Raw genomic sequence first — 8,555 nt, forward strand, 5'->3', positions numbered from 1 at the left:
CAATTTAGCGTGAATGAAGTGTTCTGTGCTTAGAAATAACTATTTTTCCTTTCTGAAATAGCGAATAATAGGTAATAAATAGATAAATTTTGATTATTTTTTATTTACTTATTTATTTTATTTTATATTATTTTTTTAACTTCTTTCTCAATATTTTTAAGTGAATAAAGTGTTCTATATATGAAAGGAATTATGTTTCTTTGCTAAAGAGCGAATAATGGCTGAAAAAGGGGCAAAAGTCGTATCAGGAGGCACACACACATAACACCCCGTAACTCCCTATTATATTAACCTATAAATTTCAAACTCGGACCGAAATTAGTGTCTAATGTAACAAGCAATTGCACCAAAGGAAGTTTTTATAAATTAATTAGTGGGCCCACAATGGGCCAAAATAAATTTTGTTGACTAACCGGGAGAAGGTGCTTTAAGCTAAATATACGCGGAGCAGGTAAGTGAAGCGTGGCACAGTAGGTAGCGCTTTGGGAAGGGTTGATATATAGTTCAGGAAGTCCTGGGTTCGAAGCCCTGCAAGGGAAGACTTTCAATATTTTTTATTTATTTTATATCCTGTTTTTTAATATACTTTTCGACAATTTAGCGTGAATGAAGTGTTCTGTGCTTAGAAATAACTATTTTTCCTTTCTGAAATAGCGAATAATAGGTAATAAATAGATAAATTTTGATTATTTTTTATTTACTTATTTATTTTATTTTATATTATTTTTTTAACTTCTTTCTCAATATTTTTAAGTGAATAAAGTGTTCTATATATGAAAAGAATTATGTTTCTTTGTTAAAGAGCGAATAATGGCTGAAAAATGGGCAAAAGTCGTATTAGGAGGCACACACACATAACACCCCGTAACTCCCTATTATATTAACCTATAAATTTCAAACTCGGACCGAAATTAGTGTTTAATGTAACAAGCAATTGCACCAAAGGAATTTTTTATAAGTTAATTAGAGGGCCCACAATGGGCCAAAATAAATTTTGTTGACTAACCGGGAGAAGATGCTTTAAGCTAAATATACGCGGAGCAGGTATGTGAAGCGTGGCACAGTTGGTAGCGCTTTGGGAAGGGTTGATATGTAGTTCAGGAAGTCCTGGGTTCGAAGCCCTGCAAGGGAAGACTTTCAATATTTTTTATTTATTTTATATCCTGTTTTTTAATATACTTTTCGACAATTTAGCGTGAATGAAGTGTTCTGTGCTTAGAAATAACTATTTTTCCTTTCTGAAATAGCGAATAATAGGTAATAAATAGATAAATTTTGATTATTTTTTATTTACTTATTTATTTTATTTTATATTATTTTTTTAACTTCTTTCTCAATATTTTTAAGTGAATAAAGTGTTCTATATATGAAAAGAATTATGTTTCTTTGTTAAAGAGCGAATAATGGCTGAAAAATGGGCAAAAGTCGTATTAGGAGGCACACACACATAACACCCCGTAACTCCCTATTATATTAACCTATAAATTTCAAACTCGGACCGAAATTAGTGTTTAATGTAACAAGCAATTGCACCAAAGGAATTATTTATAAATTAATTAAAGGGCCCACAATGGACCAAAATAAATTTTGTTGACTAACCGGGAGAAGATGCTTTAAGCTAAATATACGCGGAGCAGGTATGTGAAGCGTGGCACAGTTGGTAGCGCTTTGGGAAGGGTTGATATGTAGTTCAGGAAGTCCTGGGTTCGAAGCCCTGCAAGGGAAGACTTTCAATATTTTTTATTTATTTTATATCCTGTTTTTTAATATACTTTTCGACAATTTAGCGTGAATGAAGTGTTCTGTGCTTAGAAATAACTATTTTTCCTTTCTGAAATAGCGAATAATAGGTAATAAATAGATAAATTTTGACTATTTTTTATTTACTTATTTATTTTATTTTATATTATTTTTTTAACTTCTTTCTCAATATTTTTAAGTGAATAAAGTGTTCTATATATGAAAGGAATTATGTTTCTTTGCTAAAGAGCGAATAATGGCTGAAAAAGGGGCAAAAGTCGTATCAGGAGGCACACACACATAACACCCCGTAACTCCCTATTATATTAACCTATAAATTTCAAACTCGGACCGAAATTAGTGTTTAATGTAACAAGCAATTGCACCAAAGGAATTTTTTATAAATTAATTAGTGGGCCCACAATGGGCCAAAATAAATTTTGTTGACTAACCGGGAGAAGATGCTTTAAGCTAAATATACGCGGAGCAGGTATGTGAAGCGTGGCACAGTTGGTAGCGCTTTGGGAAGGGTTGATATATAGTTCAGGAAGTCCTGGGTTCGAAGCCCTGCAAGGGAAGACTTTCAATATTTTTTATTTATTTTATATCCTGTTTTTTAATATACTTTTCGACAATTTAGCGTGAATGAAGTGTTCTGTGCTTAGAAATAACTATTTTTCCTTTCTGAAATAGCGAATAATAGGTAATAAATAGATAAATTTTGATTATTTTTTATTTACTTATTTATTTTATTTTATATTATTTTTTTAACTTCTTTCTCAATATTTTTAAGTGAATAAAGTGTTCTATATATGAAAAGAATTATGTTTCTTTGTTAAAGAGCGAATAATGGCTGAAAAATGGGCAAAAGTGTGTATTAGGAGGCACACACACATAACACCCCGTAACTCCCTATTATATTAACCTATAAATTTCAAACTCGGACCGAAATTAGTGTTTAATGTAACAAGCAATTGCACCAAAGGAATTTTTTATAAATAAATTAGTGGGCCCACAATGGGCCAAAATAAATTTTGTTGACTAACCGGGAGAAGATGCTTTAAGCTAAATATACGCGGAGCAGGTATGTGAAGCGTGGCACAGTTGGTAGCGCTTTGGGAAGGGTTGATATGTAGTTCAGGAAGTCCTGGGTTCGAAGCCCTGCAAGGGAAGACTTTCAATATTTTTTATTTATTTTATATCCTGTTTTTTAATATACTTTTCGACAATTTAGCGTGAATGAAGTGTTCTGTGCTTAGAAATAACTATTTTTCCTTTCTGAAATAGCGAATAATAGGTAATAAATAGATAAATTTTGATTATTTTTTATTTACTTATTTATTTTATTTTATATTATTTTTTTAACTTCTTTCTCAATATTTTTAAGTGAATAAAGTGTTCTATATATGAAAGGAATTATGTTTCTTTGCTAAAGAGCGAATAATGGCTGAAAAAGGGGCAAAAGTCGTATCAGGAGGCACACACACATAACACCCCGTAACTCCCTATTATATTAACCTATAAATTTCAAACTCGGACCGAAATTAGTGTTTAATGTAACAAGCAATTGCACCAAAGGAATTTTTTATAAATTAATTAGTGGGCCCACAATGGGCCAAAATAAATTTTGTTGACTAACCGGGAGAAGATGCTTTAAGCTAAATATACGCGGAGCAGGTATGTGAAGCGTGGCACAGTTGGTAGCGCTTTGGGAAGGGTTGATATATAGTTCAGGAAGTCCTGGGTTCGAAGCCCTGCAAGGGAAGACTTTCAATATTTTTTATTTATTTTATATCCTGTTTTTTAATGTACTTTTCGACAATTTAGCGTGAATGAAGTGTTCTGTGCATGGAAATAACTATTTTTCCTTTATGAAATAGCGAATAACAGCTAATAAATAGATAAATTTTGATTATTTTTTTTTATTTATTTTATTTTATATTATTTTTTTAACTGCTTTCTCAATATTTTTAAGTGAATAAAGTGTTCTATATTTAAAAAAAATTATTTTTCTTTGTTAAAGAGCGAATAATGGCTGAAAAAGGGGCAAAAGTCGTATCAGGAGGCACACACACATAACACCCCGTAACTCCCTATTATATTAACCTATAAATTTCAAACTCGGACCGAAATTAGTGTCTAATGTAACAAGCAATTGCACCAAAGGAAGTTTTTATAAATTAATTAGTGGGCCCACAATGGGCCAAAATAAATTTTGTTGACTAACCGGGAGAAGGTGCTTTAAACTAAATATACGCGGAGCAGGTAAGTGAAGCGTGGCACAGTAGGTAGCGCTTTGGGCAGGGTTGATGTGTACTCCAGGAAATCCTGGGTTCGAAACCCTGCAAGGGTAGACTTTAAATATTTTTTATTTATTTTATATTCTGTTTTTTAATATACTTTTCGACAAATTAGCGTGAATGAAGTGTTCTGTGCATAGAAATAACTATTTTTCCTTTACGAAATAGCGAATAACAGCTAATAAATAGATAAATTTTGATTATTTTTTATTTATTTATTTATTTTATTTTATATTACTTTTTTAACTTCTTTCTCAATATTTTTAAGTGAATAAAGTGTTCTATATATGAAAGGAATTATGTTTCTTTGCTAAAGAGCGAATAATGGCTGAAAAAGGGGCAAAAGTCGTATCAGGAGGCACACACACATAACACCCCGTAACTCCCTATTATATTAACCTATAAATTTCAAACTCGGACCGAAATTAGTGTTTAATGTAACAAGCAATTGCACCAAAGGAATTTTTTATAAATTAATTAGTGGGCCCACAATGGGCCAAAATAAATTTTGTTGACTAACCGGGAGAAGATGCTTTAAGCTAAATATACGCGGAGCAGGTATGTGAAGCGTGGCACAGTTGGTAGCGCTTTGGGAAGGGTTGATATATAGTTCAGGAAGTCCTGGGTTCGAAGCCCTGCAAGGGAAGACTTTCAATATTTTTTATTTATTTTATATCCTGTTTTTTAATGTACTTTTCGACAATTTAGCGTGAATGAAGTGTTCTGTGCATGGAAATAACTATTTTTCCTTTATGAAATAGCGAATAACAGCTAATAAATAGATAAATTTTGATTATTTTTTTTTTATTTATTTTATTTTATATTATTTTTTTAACTGCTTTCTCAATATTTTTAAGTGAATAAAGTGTTCTATATTTAAAAAAAATTATTTTTCTTTGTTAAAGAGCGAATAATGGCTGAAAAATGGGCAAAAGTCGTATCAGGAGGCATACAAACATCACACCCTGTAACTCCCTATTATATTAACCTATAAATTTCAAACTCGGACCGAAATTAGTGATTAATGTAACAAGCAATTGCACCAAAGGAATTTTTTATAAATTAATTAGTGGGCCCACAATTGGCCAAAATAAATTTTGTTGACTAACCGGGAGAAGGTGCTTTAAGCTAAATATACGCGGAGCAGGTATGTGAAGCGTGGCACAGTTGGTAGCGCTTTGGGAAGGGTTGATATGTAGTCCAGGAAGTCCTGGGTTCGAAGCCCTGCAAGGGAAGACTTTCAATATTTTTTATTTATTTTATATCCTGTTTTTTAAAATACTTGTCGACAATTTAGCGTGAATGAAGTGTTCTGTGCTTAGAAATAGCTATTTTTCCTTTCTGAAATAGCGAATAATAGGTAATAAATAGATAAATTTTGATTATTTTTTATTTACTTATTTATTTTACTTTATATTATTTTTTTAACTTCTTTCTCAATATTTTTAAGTGAATAAAGTGTTCTATATATGAAAGGAATTATGTTTCTTTGCTAAAGAGCGAATAATGGCTGAAAAAGGGGCAAAAGTCGTATCAGGAGGCACACACACATAACACCCCGTAACTCCCTATTATATTAACCTATAAATTTCAAACTCGGACCGAAATTAATGTCTAATGTAACAAGCAATTGCACCAAAGGAAGTTTTTATAAATTAATTAGTGGGCCCACAATGGGCCAAAATAAATTTTGTTGACTAACCGGGAGAAGGTGCTTTAAACTAAATATACGCGGAGCAGGTATGTGAAGCGTGGAACAGTAGGTAGCGCTTTGGGCAGGGTTGATATGTAGTCCAGGAAGTCCTGGGTTCGAAACCTCGCAAGAGTAGACTTTAAATTTTTTTTATTTATTTTATATTCTGTTTTTTAATATACTTTTCGACAGTTTTTCGTGAATGAAGTGTTCTGTGCTTAGAAATAACTATTTTTCCTTTCCGAAATAGCGAATATTAGGTAATAAATAGATAAATATTGATTATTTTTTATTTACTTTTTTATTTTATTCTATATTATTTCTTTAACTTCTTTCTCAATATTTTTAAGTGAATAAAGTGTTCTATATATGAAAGGAATTATGTTTCTTTGCTAAGGAGCGAATAATGGCTGAAAAAGGGGCAAAAGTCGTATCAGGAGGCACACAAACATCACACCCTGTAACTCCCTATTATAATAACCTATAAATTTCAAACTCGGACCGAAATTAGTGTTTAATGTAACAAGCAATTGCACCAAAGGAATTTTTTATAAATTAATTAGTGGGCCCACAATGGGACAAAATAAATTTTGTTGACTAACCGGGAGAATGTGCTTTAAGCTAAATATACGCGGAGCAGGTATGTGAAGCGTGGCACAGTTGGTAGCGCTTTGGGAAGGGTTGATATGTAGTCCAGGAAGTCCTGGGTTCGAAGCCCTGCAAGGGAAGACTTTCAATATTTTTTATTTATTTTATATCCTGTTTTTTAATATACTTTTCGACAATTTAGCGTGAATGAAGTGTTCCTTGCTTAGAAATAACTATTTTTCCTTTCTGAAATAGCGAATAATAGGTAATAAATAGATAAATTTTGATTATTTTTTATTTACTTATTTATTTTATTTTATATTATTTTTTTAACTTCTTTCTCAATATTTTTAAGTGAATAAAGTGTTCTATATATGAAAGGAATTATGTTTCTTTGCTAAAGAGCGAATAATGGCTGAAAAAGGGGCAAAAGTCGTATCAGGAGGCACACACACATAACACCCCGTAACTCCCTTTTATAATAACCTATAATTTTCAAACTCGGACAGAAATTAGTGTTTAATGTAACAAGCAATTGCACCAAAGGAATTTTTTATAAATTAATTAGTGGGCCCACAATGGGCCAAATGAAATTTTGTTGACCAACCGGGAGAAGGTGCTTTAAGCTAAATATACGCGGAGCAGGTAAGTGAAGCGTGGCACAGTAGGTAGCGCTTTGGGCAGGGTTGATGTGTACTCCAGGAAATCCTGGGTTCGAAACCCTGCAAGGGTAGACTTTAAATATTTTTTATTTATTTTATATTCTGTTTTTCAATATACTTTTCGACAATTTACCGTGAATGAAGTGTTCTGTGCATAGAAATAACTATTTTTCCTTTACGAAATAGCGAATAACAGCTAATAAATAGATAAATTTTGATTATTTTTTATTTATTTATTTATTTTATTTTATATTACTTTTTTAACTTCTTTCTCAATATTTTTAAGTGAATAAAGTGTTCTATATATGAAAAGAATTATGTTTCTTTGTTAAAGAGCGACTAATGGTTGAAAAAGGGGCAAAAGTCGTATTAGGAGGCACACACACATAACACCCCGTAACTCCCTATTATATAAACCTATAAATTTCAAATTCGGGCCGAAATTAGTGTTTAATGTAACAAACAATTGCACCAAAGGAATTATTTACAAATTAATTAAAGGTCCCACAATGGGCCAAAATAAATTTTGTTGACTAACCGGGAGAAGGTGCTTTAAGCTAAATATACGCGGAGCAGGTTAGTGAAGCGTGGACAGTAGGTAGCGCTGTGGGCTGGATTGATATGTAATCCCGGAAGTCCTGGGTTCGAAGCCCTGCAAGGGTAGACGTAAAATATTTTTTATTTATTTTATATTCTGTTTTTTAATATACTTTTCGACAATTTATCGTGAATGAAGTGCTCTGTGCATAGAAATAACTATTTTTCCTTTCTGAAATAGCGAATAATAGGTAATAAATAGATAAATTTTGATTATTTTTTATTTATTTATTTATTTTATTTTATATTACTTTTTTAACTTCTTTCTCAATATTTTTAAGTGAATAAAGTGTTCTATATATGAAAAGAATTATGTTTCTTTGTTAAAGAGCGAATAATTGCTGAAAAAGGGGCAAAAGTCATATTAGGAGGCACACACACATAACTCCCCGTAACTCCCTATTATATAAACCTATAAATTTCAAACTGGGGCCGAAATTAGTGTTTAATGTAACAAACAATTGCACCAAAGGAATTATTTATAAATTAATTAAAGGGCCCACAATGGACCAAAATGAATTTTGTTGACTAACCGTTAGAAGGTGCTTTAAGCTAAATATACGCGGAGCAGGTATGTGAAGCGTGGCACAGTAGGTAGCGCTTTGGGCAGGGCTGATATGTAGTCCAGGAAGTTCTGGATTCGAAACCTCGCAAGAGTAGACTTAAAATTTTTTTTATTTATTTTATATTCTGTTTTTTAATATACTTTTCGACAGTTTTGCGTGAATGAAGTGTTCTGTGCATAGAAATAAGTATTTTTCCTTTATGAAATAGCGAATAACAGCTAATAAATAGATAAATTTTGATTATTTTTTATTTATTTATTTATTTTTTTTATATTATTTTTTCAACTTCTTTCTCAATATTTTTAAGTGAATAAAGTGTTCTATATATGAAAAGAATTATGTTTCTTTTTTAAAGAGCGAATAATGGCTGAAAAAGGGGCAAAAGTCGTATTAGGAGGCACACACACAT

The sequence above is a fragment of the Parasteatoda tepidariorum genome, chromosome 10, assembly GCF_982258835.1.
Source record: "Parasteatoda tepidariorum strain Cologne lab strain chromosome 10, Ptep-v5.0, whole genome shotgun sequence".
NCBI classification, from domain to species: domain Eukaryota; kingdom Metazoa; phylum Arthropoda; class Arachnida; order Araneae; family Theridiidae; genus Parasteatoda; species Parasteatoda tepidariorum.